Below are 13382 nucleotides of genomic sequence, written 5' to 3'. Positions count from 1 at the left end.
AGTTTAATTCCTTTAGGGTGATGGTAGAAGTTCAATTGAGTCTGCACTGCAGACTCTGCAGTGATTGGCTGGTGGTGTGGCTCATTTACATAAAACTAACAGAGTTGCGAGCGCAGACAGAGCCGCGAGCGAGCAGTAGAGATGCTTAACTCGAATCTTTTGGGTGATCCGGGCTGATCGGATCATTTCGAGGAGGGGATCCGAGTTATACGGATCACTTGAATCACTTGAGTCACGTATTAAAAAAAAAAAAAAAAAAAAAACTTTCTGCCGTTTAGTGGCTATGCGCCTCGCCTTTTTTTTTTGTCCCATTTATCAATTCATTTTGATAAATCAAAGAGCAGCCTACGGCTACAATTTCATTAATTTATTTTTGTCAAGTTCAATGCCATTTTATCTGAAAGCCAGACACAACAGCTAGTGTGTGCATTTACACAGCGACAAATGTGGTAGCATTAGGTGAGGCAATGCTGAGTTTAGACCTACAAGTAAACAACATGGAATGATCTTGCCCTCCCTATATCACTAAATGATTATTTTTCAACGACTGTACAAGATGCATGAAGCCACGCTAACTGAGCCTGTAGCGAGCTACAGAGGCTTCAGCAGTCAGATGGGTTGACGAGTCAACAATCCTTGCTGCCGGCAGAATCGAAACTTAAAAAGATCCGAGTTGGCATGGATCCGCTACTTGCCCGTCTGACCGCTGAATCGCTGGCTCTGGGTGACTCAGCGGGTCAGACGGGCAAGTAGCGGATCCATGCCAACTCGGAGCTTTTTAAGTTTCGATTCTGCCGCGTGACTCGTCTGGCCGTGAGTCACCCAGAGCCGGCATGATTCGCCAGACTCAGGCACCCGCTTCCACACAGAAACAACTCAATATACGATCTGACCGAGCAAGGATCCGTCATGAAGTGGCGCTGGCTTAACTAGAGAAAAAAATGCAACGCTACGAAGTTGGAACATAAGTGGTGGTGTGGCTCATTTATACAACTAAGAGTTGCGAGCAAGCAGAGAGATAGAGCCGAGCGCGAGCAGAGTGAGCCGTTCGAGCAGTTACGAGTCAGTGGGGATTCGTCCCGTCCGGACGGATCGCAAGTCCGGGCGGATCAGTAGGAGGCATGGCTCACTTAACCGGCTCGTGACAAACGGGGCGGGAGTTGGGTTTCGTTTCACTCAGTGTGTCTGTGACTGTGTTCGTGACTGAACACCATGCTTGAGAAAGACCGTAGCCTAGTAGGCAACTAGAGAGGGAACACACACACACACACACACGCACACACATATATATATATATATATACATATATATATATATATATACACACATATATATATATATATATATATATATATAGGTTTAATCTTTTTTTAATTTTTTTTTTAAGGCGGATCAAATGCATGCCACCATCCGGTCTGCCCGGGTGACGTATTTATCCGGGTTGAAAACCAGATAACCCGGATTTTGTTACAGCTCTAGCGAGCAGAGAGATAGAGCCGAGCGCGAGCAGAGTGAGCCGTTCGAGCGAGCAGTTTGTCAGAGTTGAGCTCGTGTCCGAGCACCTATGATTGAGCGTGTGTGAGATTCATACGCACACGCTTAAAATTATTGTTCCTTCAGATAGATCTGTGCCCTCAAATCCGTGTCACTGCGCGCTGAACCTGGTGGCACAAAGATCACGCCATACCCCTCCCCATTCCGTCAGTGCTTCATCCAAAGCCGGTAGAACCGCGTGCGCGCACGGAGCAGGGAGCCGGCAGAGGGGGGCGTAGGCAGAAAGCAGAGGCATCTGATTGGTTTTTTGTAGGCGCTCCCATCCGAGGTCAGCTTTTTCTCCGTCCTGCAGCTGCCACAGAGGTCTGATTATTTTCGTCCCTTTTTCTAAATACATCTTGTATAGATTTCTCTCAGGATAGACGGACCATTTCACCCAGTATTACAAAATGTGTTTCTGAACAGGATCACCAACCATGTCTTTAAACACGGTGTGGCCAGAGCTATAGGGGTGTGGCAAGAGAGTGGATGCTTGGAGCAGAAAAACCTGTTCTGCAGAGAGGAGAGAGAGTGGAGGCAACGGTAGCTCAGATGTGAGACTGTTGGCTCAGCTGACATTTGCACTCGACCTGGGGCGGGATCCATCTTTCCATAATTCAAACGAAGCAGACAAAGAGGTAGATACTAACTTTCATCCAATCGAGAAGTCCTTTGGTTTTTTGATCTGTGTGCCGTCTGCTGTGTGTGAAGTGTGTGTGGCGTGCCTCAAAGTGAACACGCCACTTGGAGACTTCTCATCCGGAGCTCACAGAAAAGGTTTTTTGCTACATCTGTTGTAAGGAGGAATGTTGGGCCAACAGGACTGATTATGTTTATGTTTGGCAGACTGACACTGGTAGGGTAGGGGGTCTTGCCTAAGGAGGTAGCACCTTTCATGCAGGGGATTTGATCCATGTGATCCTCATCATACCCATCATCATCATGTAATCTTACCACTACACTACCCGTCCTCTACTTGATCGGTTGATCAGCAGCTTTTAATGGGGTCTCTCTGAAAGCATATGCGGATCTGCTACATTACGTTAGAAACCCCTGAGATTCTGGCACACAGCGAGCGAGAATAATCTGCTCTGATCAATTATTTTGTTGCTGTTTGTTCTTTATGTGAGCCGAGCAGACGCTTTAAAGGAAGTGCCAAGAGACGGAAGATTTGAGTGGAGGTGATCGGCATTTTCATAGTTCTAACAAGTTATGATAAGGAAGGTGTTGCTGAGGCGTTCCACAAGTCGCATTAAAGCCATGCTGGTGTGTGTTTGCTAGCTTGCTTCCTTTTTGTTTCTTCCCAGACAGAAAACATTTTATTTTCAGGAGGACAGATGAGTTTTTCTGGGAGTGGGAGCTGGGGTGTGACTTTTAAATGAGTTCAGTAAAGTTGGAAAGATATTGGCAGATTCGGACTTCCGGGATCAATAACTCAGAAGTGAGACGTTGTTAAAACACAAAACAAGAATATTTTCAACCGTAGTAAGACAGACAAGGAGCTACAACCTAACTTTCATTCAAACGAGCCATCCTCGGAGCCACACCAATAACATGTGATTGCCAGGATCTGATTTGCCGCCGCCGGAGCGCGCACAGCAGCCCGTTGAGCGGTAGCGAGAAACCGTCTGCTTTTCTATGCAGATACACACAACTGCATTGTAATGTAGACCTAATTATAGCTTCGAAAGTTTGACGTTTATCACGTAAAGACAATTACGTGATAAACATGTATCTGTGCTCGGTATATCTGATGACTTTGTAGAGCCCTGTCTTTGGAAATTAGACTGTAATGAATATGATTTAGGCTATATGTGGATTTTCAATAAAGATATGATAACTTTTGCAACGATCCTCGTGACTACATTGTTTTTTATCTGATCTGGGCTCTTCATAGTATTTGCTTCCCATGTTTGGATGTGTTTTGCAGTGATCAATCAGTTTTCACCTGCCAAAAACTGATTGAAGGCCAAATACAGTTAATGAAAGGTGTTTTCTGCCTAAATAGGACTTGATCTCATTCAATAGCTTCATAATATAAACACTAGACCTCACAGGACAGCTTGGAATTCTTTTAAAGGACCATTACATCACAAAATGGGCATTTTCACCTGCCAAAAATTGATTGAAGGCCAAATACAGTTAAAAGGGAACTGCGGTATTTTCAACATTAAGCCTCTTTTCTGAGTCGTCTGCAATGTTTTAGAACCCCCCTCACCACTTTTTTGATGTTTACTGCTGTCTCCGGTATTTGCCTAATTTTGATTCTTCTCAACCTGCTTCAGAATGGATAGTCATGCGCATGTCCAAAAAGGTCCGTAAAAGCACAATAAACGTCCGTTTTCAAAATAATCAACTCACCGGAGTGGTTACTGGTGTGCACTGGTAATCCATATCAAATTTCGTTGCGAAAAGTTGCTTCTGTCGTGTTTTATTTGACATTTTGTACTGGATGTTCGTTGATATTACTCCGCCACCGCTAAGAAAATAGTGCGAGCATGAACGAGCTGCCAAATAAAACACGACAGAAGCAACTTTTCGCAAGACCAATGAAGCGTGTAGTGAGTTTGGTGACACTACACTGTATCATCATGAAGTTATTGATTAATACTGTATTTCGAATAAAAATTCCAAGAAATTCTGAAAAATGATTTTTTTTTCAAACCAAGAGTTGTAGTGTAATCTGTAGGAGACAAGTGACATGTGAAGTGACACTACACTGTATCATCAGGAAGTTATTGAATATTTATTGATTCTTTTTTGTAATGTCTCTCTTCGGTTGCACTTTGTAGACGGTCCCTGCTTGCTGCTCTCACAGCCGGCTGCACAGAAACACTCATGTTATTGGTGTGGCTCCGAGGATGGCTCGTTTGGATGAAAGTTAGGTTGTAGCCAGTAGCGGCTCGTGGTCTGGAAAATAGGCGGGGCAGATGATCTGCGTTATCAAAATGCAAGCTTTAATGGAGCATACGGAATAGGCCAATAGTCTATGCAACCATACGCAGGGGGGGGGGGTGCGCACTCGCATAAAAGTCACGTGAAAATGAGCGAAGAGAAAGTTTGTGAAAGGAATTAATACTGCCTACGTTTCAATTAGAGGGAAACTTGTCGCAAAGCATTGCATGGCTAATTTCATGGCACAATTCAGATGCGCCTTGCTGGACTCGTGTTTTTTTGCCTTTTCCGAAAAATGCTTCATGTCACACACACCGACAGTGCTCCAACCTAAGCTAGCAGACAAGTAACCTACTGTACATGTACGAAGCTGTCAACACATTGTTTACTGTCTCAACATTGCTTTGCTCATCAAGCTAAGATATTTCATTAAATCACTCCCAGTTTCCCATTTTGCAAAGACTTCGTTCACAATCACTTAAACTTTGTAAGATAGCAACTATAAAGTAAAATCTTTACCTACCACAAACGTGAATCCGGATTAAACAGCCAATATCCTTCATCAAATCTGACATAGTTATCCGTTTTATCCAACAAGTTTGTAGGGGAATTTGGCGGCACTGAAGTTCCCACTGGCTAGATGGGCGGAGTAATATATTTCTTAAACCCTTTGAGTCCTTTCCATGTCCAGGGCAGATCATACACCTGCCCCAATAGCATCTATACAGGCGCGCTAAATGTTTCATGATATTATGCTACGTAGGGGCCTAAAGTGATTCTGATTGGTAGAATGTGCTCGAGAGTTCGGCGGGGCCGGGCTTAGCTGAGGGCAGACCAGGCATCTGCCCTGGCCAATGGCCATAGATCTAACGTTAAGCAGCCACACTGGAGGTAGGCTATATTTCAGCGAAAATAAAAACAGATTCCACTCGCAAAGTCCGTCACAAGCCACAATATGGTGTAATACGATTCCCACTGTGATTGAAGTTGAAATAAATATTTTATCTATAATTTATAATTATCTATATTTTATCTATAAAAGAAAGGTTGGGGTGTGGAAGGCGGGGCTCTGCCCATCCTGCCCAAATACAGCGGCCGCAGCTGGTTGTAGCTCCTTGTCTGTCTTACTACGGTTGAAAATATGCGTGTTTTGTGTTTTAACAACGTCTCACTTCTGAGTTATTGATCCCGGAAGTCCGAATCTGCCAATATCTTTCCAACTTTACCGAACTCATTTAATGGGCTACACTGTTCATCTCCTACATTCAAACCGCTGACAGATAAAGCGAGTAACACGGCTCATGTTATGGTATGTTCATATTTGTTCATATTTGTTCATGTTCATATTTGATCAAATGCTCATGGAGTTCTCGGCTTGTTGGGATTACTGGCCAATCAGGTCTCACCATCCCAGTTATAAAAGCTAGACGGTGATTGAAATTTCTCATGATTGAACTCTGGTGTTGAGTGCCACCCAGCAACTTACTGTCGTCACTCGTGCCCCATAAAGGCCCAAGCCTTTATGGGGCCTTAAGCAGAATTTAATTTGGGGCCCCCCTACCATCACCTCAGCTCCAGATGCCTCATTATTCCATAGGCTACACTGTTATGTGTGTAAGGGACCCACAATCATTAGCATTATTTGTAATCCTCTTACATTATACAGGTGTCATTCTTGTTTTTAACCTTAAAGGGATAGCAAACTCATAAATATGGTTTAATTAACTTCTACATAAAGAGTGATGTATAAGTATGGCTTGTTTATTCAACTATTTGAAAGTAACATCAGCAGGCTGGAGACTGCATTTATAGTAAACACGTTAAATAGTTTAATTTCTTTCATTTGTGCAATGGTGTGCAAAATGTTCAAAATACAAATACAAAATAGAATCAAATGACATTCACATTATCTCACAGAAAAATCAAGTTGTAATCAAAATTAAATACTTAAATAATAAATACAATACTTAAATAATTTTGCCCAACGGTGGCAGCAGCCAACAGGAGGCATAAATTAACCTAGTATTAGTATTTTGTCAAAATAATTTTTTTTTCTGGTGTAATACAATTTCGTTTAAATTATTCAATGTTATTTTAATTTCATGTATATATTTACTTTTTTATCACAACGCCTCGGTGCTCTCTGGGGCCCCCTGGTGGCGTGGGGGCCCTAAGCGACCGCGTAGTTAGCATATGCCTTGGGCCGGCTCTGCGTGCAGATCGCCTCCCTCTGTGACCTCCTGTGTCTCTGGAACATTCCCAGTAAGTACTTCAGTGAAGTTAGTTTTAAGTTGGATATTCGATTGCAGACTTTACAGTAAACACACGGAGAGGAGGACTGCAGCGTGTACCAACTTCCTGTTTTCAAAATAAAATTAAATTTAAAAAAATGTGATATTTAAAGCAGAGATGAGCTACTGTGTATAAAGTTATTGAAAATTATGAACAGATATAAAATGTAAAAATAAAAGGTGTATTTCATGCAGCCAGTGTAGTTACATGATCCCACACTGATTTGGTGTCAATTGATCACATGACCTGGAAGCTATTGAGCAAAAAGTTCGCCTCTTTTGACATGAAGCTTTATGACATCCCATACTAGCAATATTTTGCATGAAGTATAAGTTAAGAAATTAACCAAGGTTCAGTGAGGTATCTCACTATGGGATCAGTGTGGGATCATGTAACTACACTGGCTTTATGAGATACACCTCTTGTTTTTACAATTTAGTTCTGTTCATAATTTTTAATAATATTTACATGTAAATATTAGCATTTTTGCTCAATAGCTTCCAGGTCATGTGATCAATTGACTCCAAATCAGTGTGAGATCATGTAACTACACTGGCTGCATGAGATACACCTCTTGTTTTTACTTTTAAGTTCTGTTCATAATTTTTAATAATATTTATATGTAAATATTATCATTTTTGCTCAATAGTTTCCAGGTCATGTGATCAATTGACTCCAAATCAGTGTGGGATCATGTAACTACACTTGCTGCATGAGATACGCCTTTTATTTTTACAATTTAGTTCTGTTCATAATTTTTAATAATATTTATATGTAAATATTAGCATTTTTGCTCAATAGCTTCCAGGTCATGTGGTCAATTGACTCCAAATCAGTGTGGGATCATGTAACTACACTGGCTGCATGAGATACATCTTTTATTTTGACAATTTAGTTCTGTTCATAATTTTTAATAATATTTATATGTAAAAATGAGCATTTTTGCTCAATAGCTTCCAGGTCATGTGATCAATTGACTCCAAATCAGTGTGGGATCATGTAACTACACTGGCTGCATGAGATACATATTTTATTTTTACAATTTAGTTCTGTTCATAATTTTTAATAATATTTACATGTTAATATTAGCATTTTTGTTCAATAGCTTCCAGTTCATGTGGTCAATTGAATCCAAATCAGTGTGGGATCATGTAACTACACTGGCTGCATGAGATACATATTTTATTTTTACAATTTAGTTCTGTTTATAATTTTTAATAATATTTACATGTAAATATTAGCATTTTTGCTCAATAGCTTCCAGGTCATGTGATCAATTGACACCAAATCAGTGTGGGATCATGTAACTACACTGGCTGCATGAGATACATATTTTATTTTTACAATTTAGTTCTGTTTATAATTTTTAATAATATTTACATGTAAATATTAGCATTTTTGCTCAATAGCTTCCAGGTCATGTGATCAATTGACTCCAAATCAGTGTGGGATCATGTAACTACACTGGCTGCATGAGATACATATTTTATTTTTACAATTTAGTTCTGTTTATAATTTTTAATAATATTTACATGTAAATATTAGCATTTTTGCTCAATAGCTTCCAGGTCATGTGATCAATTGACTCCAAATCAGTGTGGGATCATGTAACTACACTGGCTGCATGAGATACATCTTTTATTTTGACAATTTAGTTCTGTTCATAATTTTTAATAATATTTATATGTAAATATTAGCATTTTTGCTCAATAGCTTCCAGGTCATGTGGTCAATTGACTCCAAATCAGTGTGGGATCATGTAACTACACTGGCTGCATGAGATACATCTTTTATTTTTACAATTTAGTTCTGTTCATAATTTTTAATAATATTTATATGTAAAAATGAGCATTTTTGCTCAATAGCTTCCAGGTCATGTGATCAATTGACTCCAAATCAGTGTGGGATCATGTAACTACACTGGCTGCATGAGATACATATTTTATTTTTACAATTTAGTTCTGTTTATAATTTTTAATAATATTTACATGTAAATATTAGCATTTTTGCTCAATAGCTTCCAGGTCATGTGATCAATTGACTCCAAATCAGTGTGGGATCATGTAACTACACTGGCTGCATGAGATACATCTTTTATTTTGACAATTTAGTTCTGTTCATAATTTTTAATAATATTTACATGTTAATATTAGCATTTTTGTTCAATAGCTTCCAGTTCATGTGGTCAATTGAATCCAAATCAGTGTGGGATCATGTAACTACACTGGCTGCATGAGATACATATTTTATTTTTACAATTTAGTTCTGTTTATAATTTTTAATAATATTTACATGTAAATATTAGCATTTTTGCTCAATAGCTTCCAGGTCATGTGATCAATTGACACCAAATCAGTGTGGGATCATGTAACTACACTGGCTGCATGAGATACATATTTTATTTTTACAATTTAGTTCTGTTTATAATTTTTAATAATATTTACATGTAAATATTAGCGTTTTTGCTCAATAGCTTCCAGGTCATGTGATCAATTGACTCCAAATCAGTGTGGGATCATGTAACTACAGTGGCTGCATGAGATACATCTTTTATTTTGACAATTTAGTTCTGTTCATAATTTTTAATAATATTTACATGTTAATATTAGCATTTTTGCTCAATAGCTTCCAGTTCATGTGGTCAATTGAATCCAAATCAGTGTGGGATCATGTAACTACACTGGCTGCATGAGATACATATTTTATTTTTACAATTTAGTTCTGTTCATAATTTTTAATAATATTTATATGTAAAAATGAGCATTTTTGCTCAATAGCTTCCAGGTCATGTGATCAATTGACTCCAAATCAGTGTGGGATCATGTAACTACACTGGCTGCATGAGATACATATTTTATTTTTACAATTTAGTTCTGTTTATAATTTTTAATAATATTTACATGTTAATATTAGCATTTTTGCTCAATAGCTTCCAGGTCATGTGATCAATTGACTCCAAATCAGTGTGGGATCATGTAACTACACTGGCTGCATGAGATACATCTTTTATTTTGACAATTTAGTTCTGTTCATAATTTTTAATAATATTTACATGTTAATATTAGCATTTTTGTTCAATAGCTTCCAGTTCATGTGGTCAATTGAATCCAAATCAGTGTGGGATCATGTAACTACACTGGCTGCATGAGATACATATTTTATTTTTACAATTTAGTTCTGTTTATAATTTTTAATAATATTTACATGTAAATATTAGCATTTTTGCTCAATAGCTTCCAGGTCATGTGATCAATTGACACCAAATCAGTGTGGGATCATGTAACTACACTGGCTGCATGAGATACATATTTTATTTTTACAATTTAGTTCTGTTTATAATTTTTAATAATATTTACATGTAAATATTAGCATTTTTGCTCAATAGCTTCCAGGTCATGTGATCAATTGACACCAAATCAGTGTGGGATCATGTAACTACACTGGCTGCATGAGATACATATTTTATTTTTACAATTTAGTTCTGTTTATAATTTTTAATAATATTTACATGTAAATATTAGCATTTTTGCTCAATAGCTTCCAGGTCATGTGATCAATTGACTCCAAATCAGTGTGGGATCATGTAACTACAGTGGCTGCATGAGATACATCTTTTATTTTGACAATTTAGTTCTGTTCATAATTTTTAATAATATTTACATGTTAATATTAGCATTTTTGCTCAATAGCTTCCAGTTCATGTGGTCAATTGAATCCAAATCAGTGTGGGATCATGTAACTACACTGGCTGCATGAGATACATATTTTATTTTTACAATTTAGTTCTGTTCATAATTTTTAATAATATTTATATGTAAAAATGAGCATTTTTGCTCAATAGCTTCCAGGTCATGTGATCAATTGACTCCAAATCAGTGTGGGATCATGTAACTACACTGGCTGCATGAGATACATCTTTTATTTTTACAATTTAGTTCTGTTTATAATTTTTAATAATATTTACATGTAAATATTAGCATTTTTGCTCAATAGCTTCCAGGTCATGTGATCAATTGACTCCAAATCAGTGTGGGATCATGTAACTACACTGGCTGCATGAGATACATCTTTTATTTTGACAATTTAGTTCTGTTCATAATTTTTAATAATATTTACATGTTAATATTAGCATTTTTGTTCAATAGCTTCCAGTTCATGTGGTCAATTGAATCCAAATCAGTGTGGGATCATGTAACTACACTGGCTGCATGAGATACATATTTTATTTTTACAATTTAGTTCTGTTTATAATTTTTAATAATATTTACATGTAAATATTAGCATTTTTGCTCAATAGCTTCCAGGTCATGTGATCAATTGACACCAAATCAGTGTGGGATCATGTAACTACACTGGCTGCATGAGATACATATTTTATTTTTACAATTTAGTTCTGTTTATAATTTTTAATAATATTTACATGTAAATATTAGCATTTTTGCTCAATAGCTTCCAGGTCATGTGATCAATTGACACCAAATCAGTGTGGGATCATGTAACTACACTGGCTGCATGAGATACATATTTTATTTTTACAATTTAGTTCTGTTTATAATTTTTAATAATATTTACATGTAAATATTAGCATTTTTGCTCAATAGCTTCCAGGTCATGTGATCAATTGACTCCAAATCAGTGTGGGATCATGTAACTACAGTGGCTGCATGAGATACATCTTTTATTTTGACAATTTAGTTCTGTTCATAATTTTTATTAATATTTACATGTTAATATTAGCATTTTTGCTCAATAGCTTCCAGTTCATGTGGTCAATTGAATCCAAATCAGTGTGGGATCATGTAACTACACTGGCTGCATGAGATACATATTTTTATTTTTACAATTTAGTTCTGTTTATAATTTTTAATAATATTTACATGTAAATATTAGCATTTTTGCTCAATAGCTTCCAGGTCATGTGATCAATTGACACCAAATCAGTGTGGGATCATGTAACTACACTGGCTGCATGAGATACACCTCTTGTTTTTACAATTTAGTTCTGTTCATAATTTTTATTAATATTTATTTGTAAATATTAGCATTTTTGCTCAATAGCTTCCAGGTCATGTGGTCAATTGAATCCAAATCAGTGTGGGATCATGTAACTACACTGGCTGCATGAGATACGCCTTTTATTTTTACATTATAGTTCTGTTCATAATTTTTATTAATATTTATATGTAAATATTAGCATTTTTGCTCAATAGCTTCCAGATCATGTGATCAATTGACTCCAAATCAGTGTGGGATCATGTAACTACACTGGCTGCATCAGATACACCTCTTGTTTTTACATTTTAGTTCTGTTCATAATTTTTAATGATATTTATATGTAAATATTAGCATTTTTGCTCAATAGCTTCCAGATCATGTGATCAATTGACTCCAAATCAGTGTGGGATCATGTAACTACACTGGCTGCATCAGATACACCTCTTGTTTTTACATTTTAGTTCTGTTCATAATTTTTAATAATATTTATATGTAAATATTAGCATTTTTGCTCAATAGCTTCCAGGTCATGTGATCAATTGACTCCAAATCAGTGTGGCATCATGTAACTACACTGGCTGCATGAGATACATCTCTTGTTTTTACATTTTAGTTCTGTTCATAATTTTTAATGATATTTATATGTAAATATTAGCATTTTAGCTCAATAGCTTCCAGATCATGTGATCAATTGACTCCAAATCAGTGTGGGATCATGTAACTACACTGGCTGCATCAGATACACCTCTTGTTTTTACAATTTAGTTCTGTTCATAATTTTTATTAATATTTATATGTAAATATTAGCATTTTAGCTCAATAGCTTCCAGGTCATGTGATCAATTGACACCAAATCAGTGTGGAATCATGGTAGATTAAACAGATGTCTCAGCAGGCTCCTCCTCGTGATATACGACCACATTATCCATCTTCTTCATATGGGTCATACCCAGAACAGAGCGGACCTCCGCTCATAACTAATAAAAGAAGGAAACCCCGTCGAGGCTCCAATGGCAGAAGAAATGACGTGCTATCTCTGCAAACGATATGGCCATTGGGCCTCTGACTGTCGCGAGGCTCCCTACTAAGTGCAATCAGGAGGAGGGACTCCACAATATGAGCATAATAGCTACCCTCCTCCACAACAGGCTCCCCGACAGGGCCCACATCAGGATTCTGGGCACCATGCCCCTGGCTCCCACCAAATGTCCCAATAGGGACGGAACACCGTACCCATTGTTGGTTTCTCGGGAAACACAGAAGAGTGGCCTCTGTCAACACCTGTTTCATGCTTATGGAATTCCCTTGCTTTTGATCATTCATTTCTTCTTTCATCCTCTTGCCCGGTGAATCTTTTAGCCAGGGATATCTTGTGTTCATAAAACATATCTGTGTTTATGACTCCGGAATATGTGGACATCTCTTTCCCAAATGGCTCTGTACAACGTTGTGCCACGACAAAACAATTAATTGGGCAAATGGTGCAAACAACAGCGGGTTCCCCTGACTCAGGCAGTGAAAACGGAGCCGAGATATGGTGGGGACTTGTTCCTGGCTTTCACTCCACCTCACTCCATGCCACTTTTTCCTCTTGGCTCCCTTGGATTTCTGTCATGCGTCTCCACACCGATCCGGTTGATCCACCACACTGCACATTTAATTATGAG

The sequence above is a fragment of the Odontesthes bonariensis genome, chromosome 6, assembly GCF_027942865.1.
Source record: "Odontesthes bonariensis isolate fOdoBon6 chromosome 6, fOdoBon6.hap1, whole genome shotgun sequence".
In the NCBI taxonomy this organism is placed as follows: Eukaryota; Metazoa; Chordata; class Actinopteri; order Atheriniformes; family Atherinopsidae; genus Odontesthes; species Odontesthes bonariensis.
Note: the sequence above shows the minus strand (reverse complement) of the source record.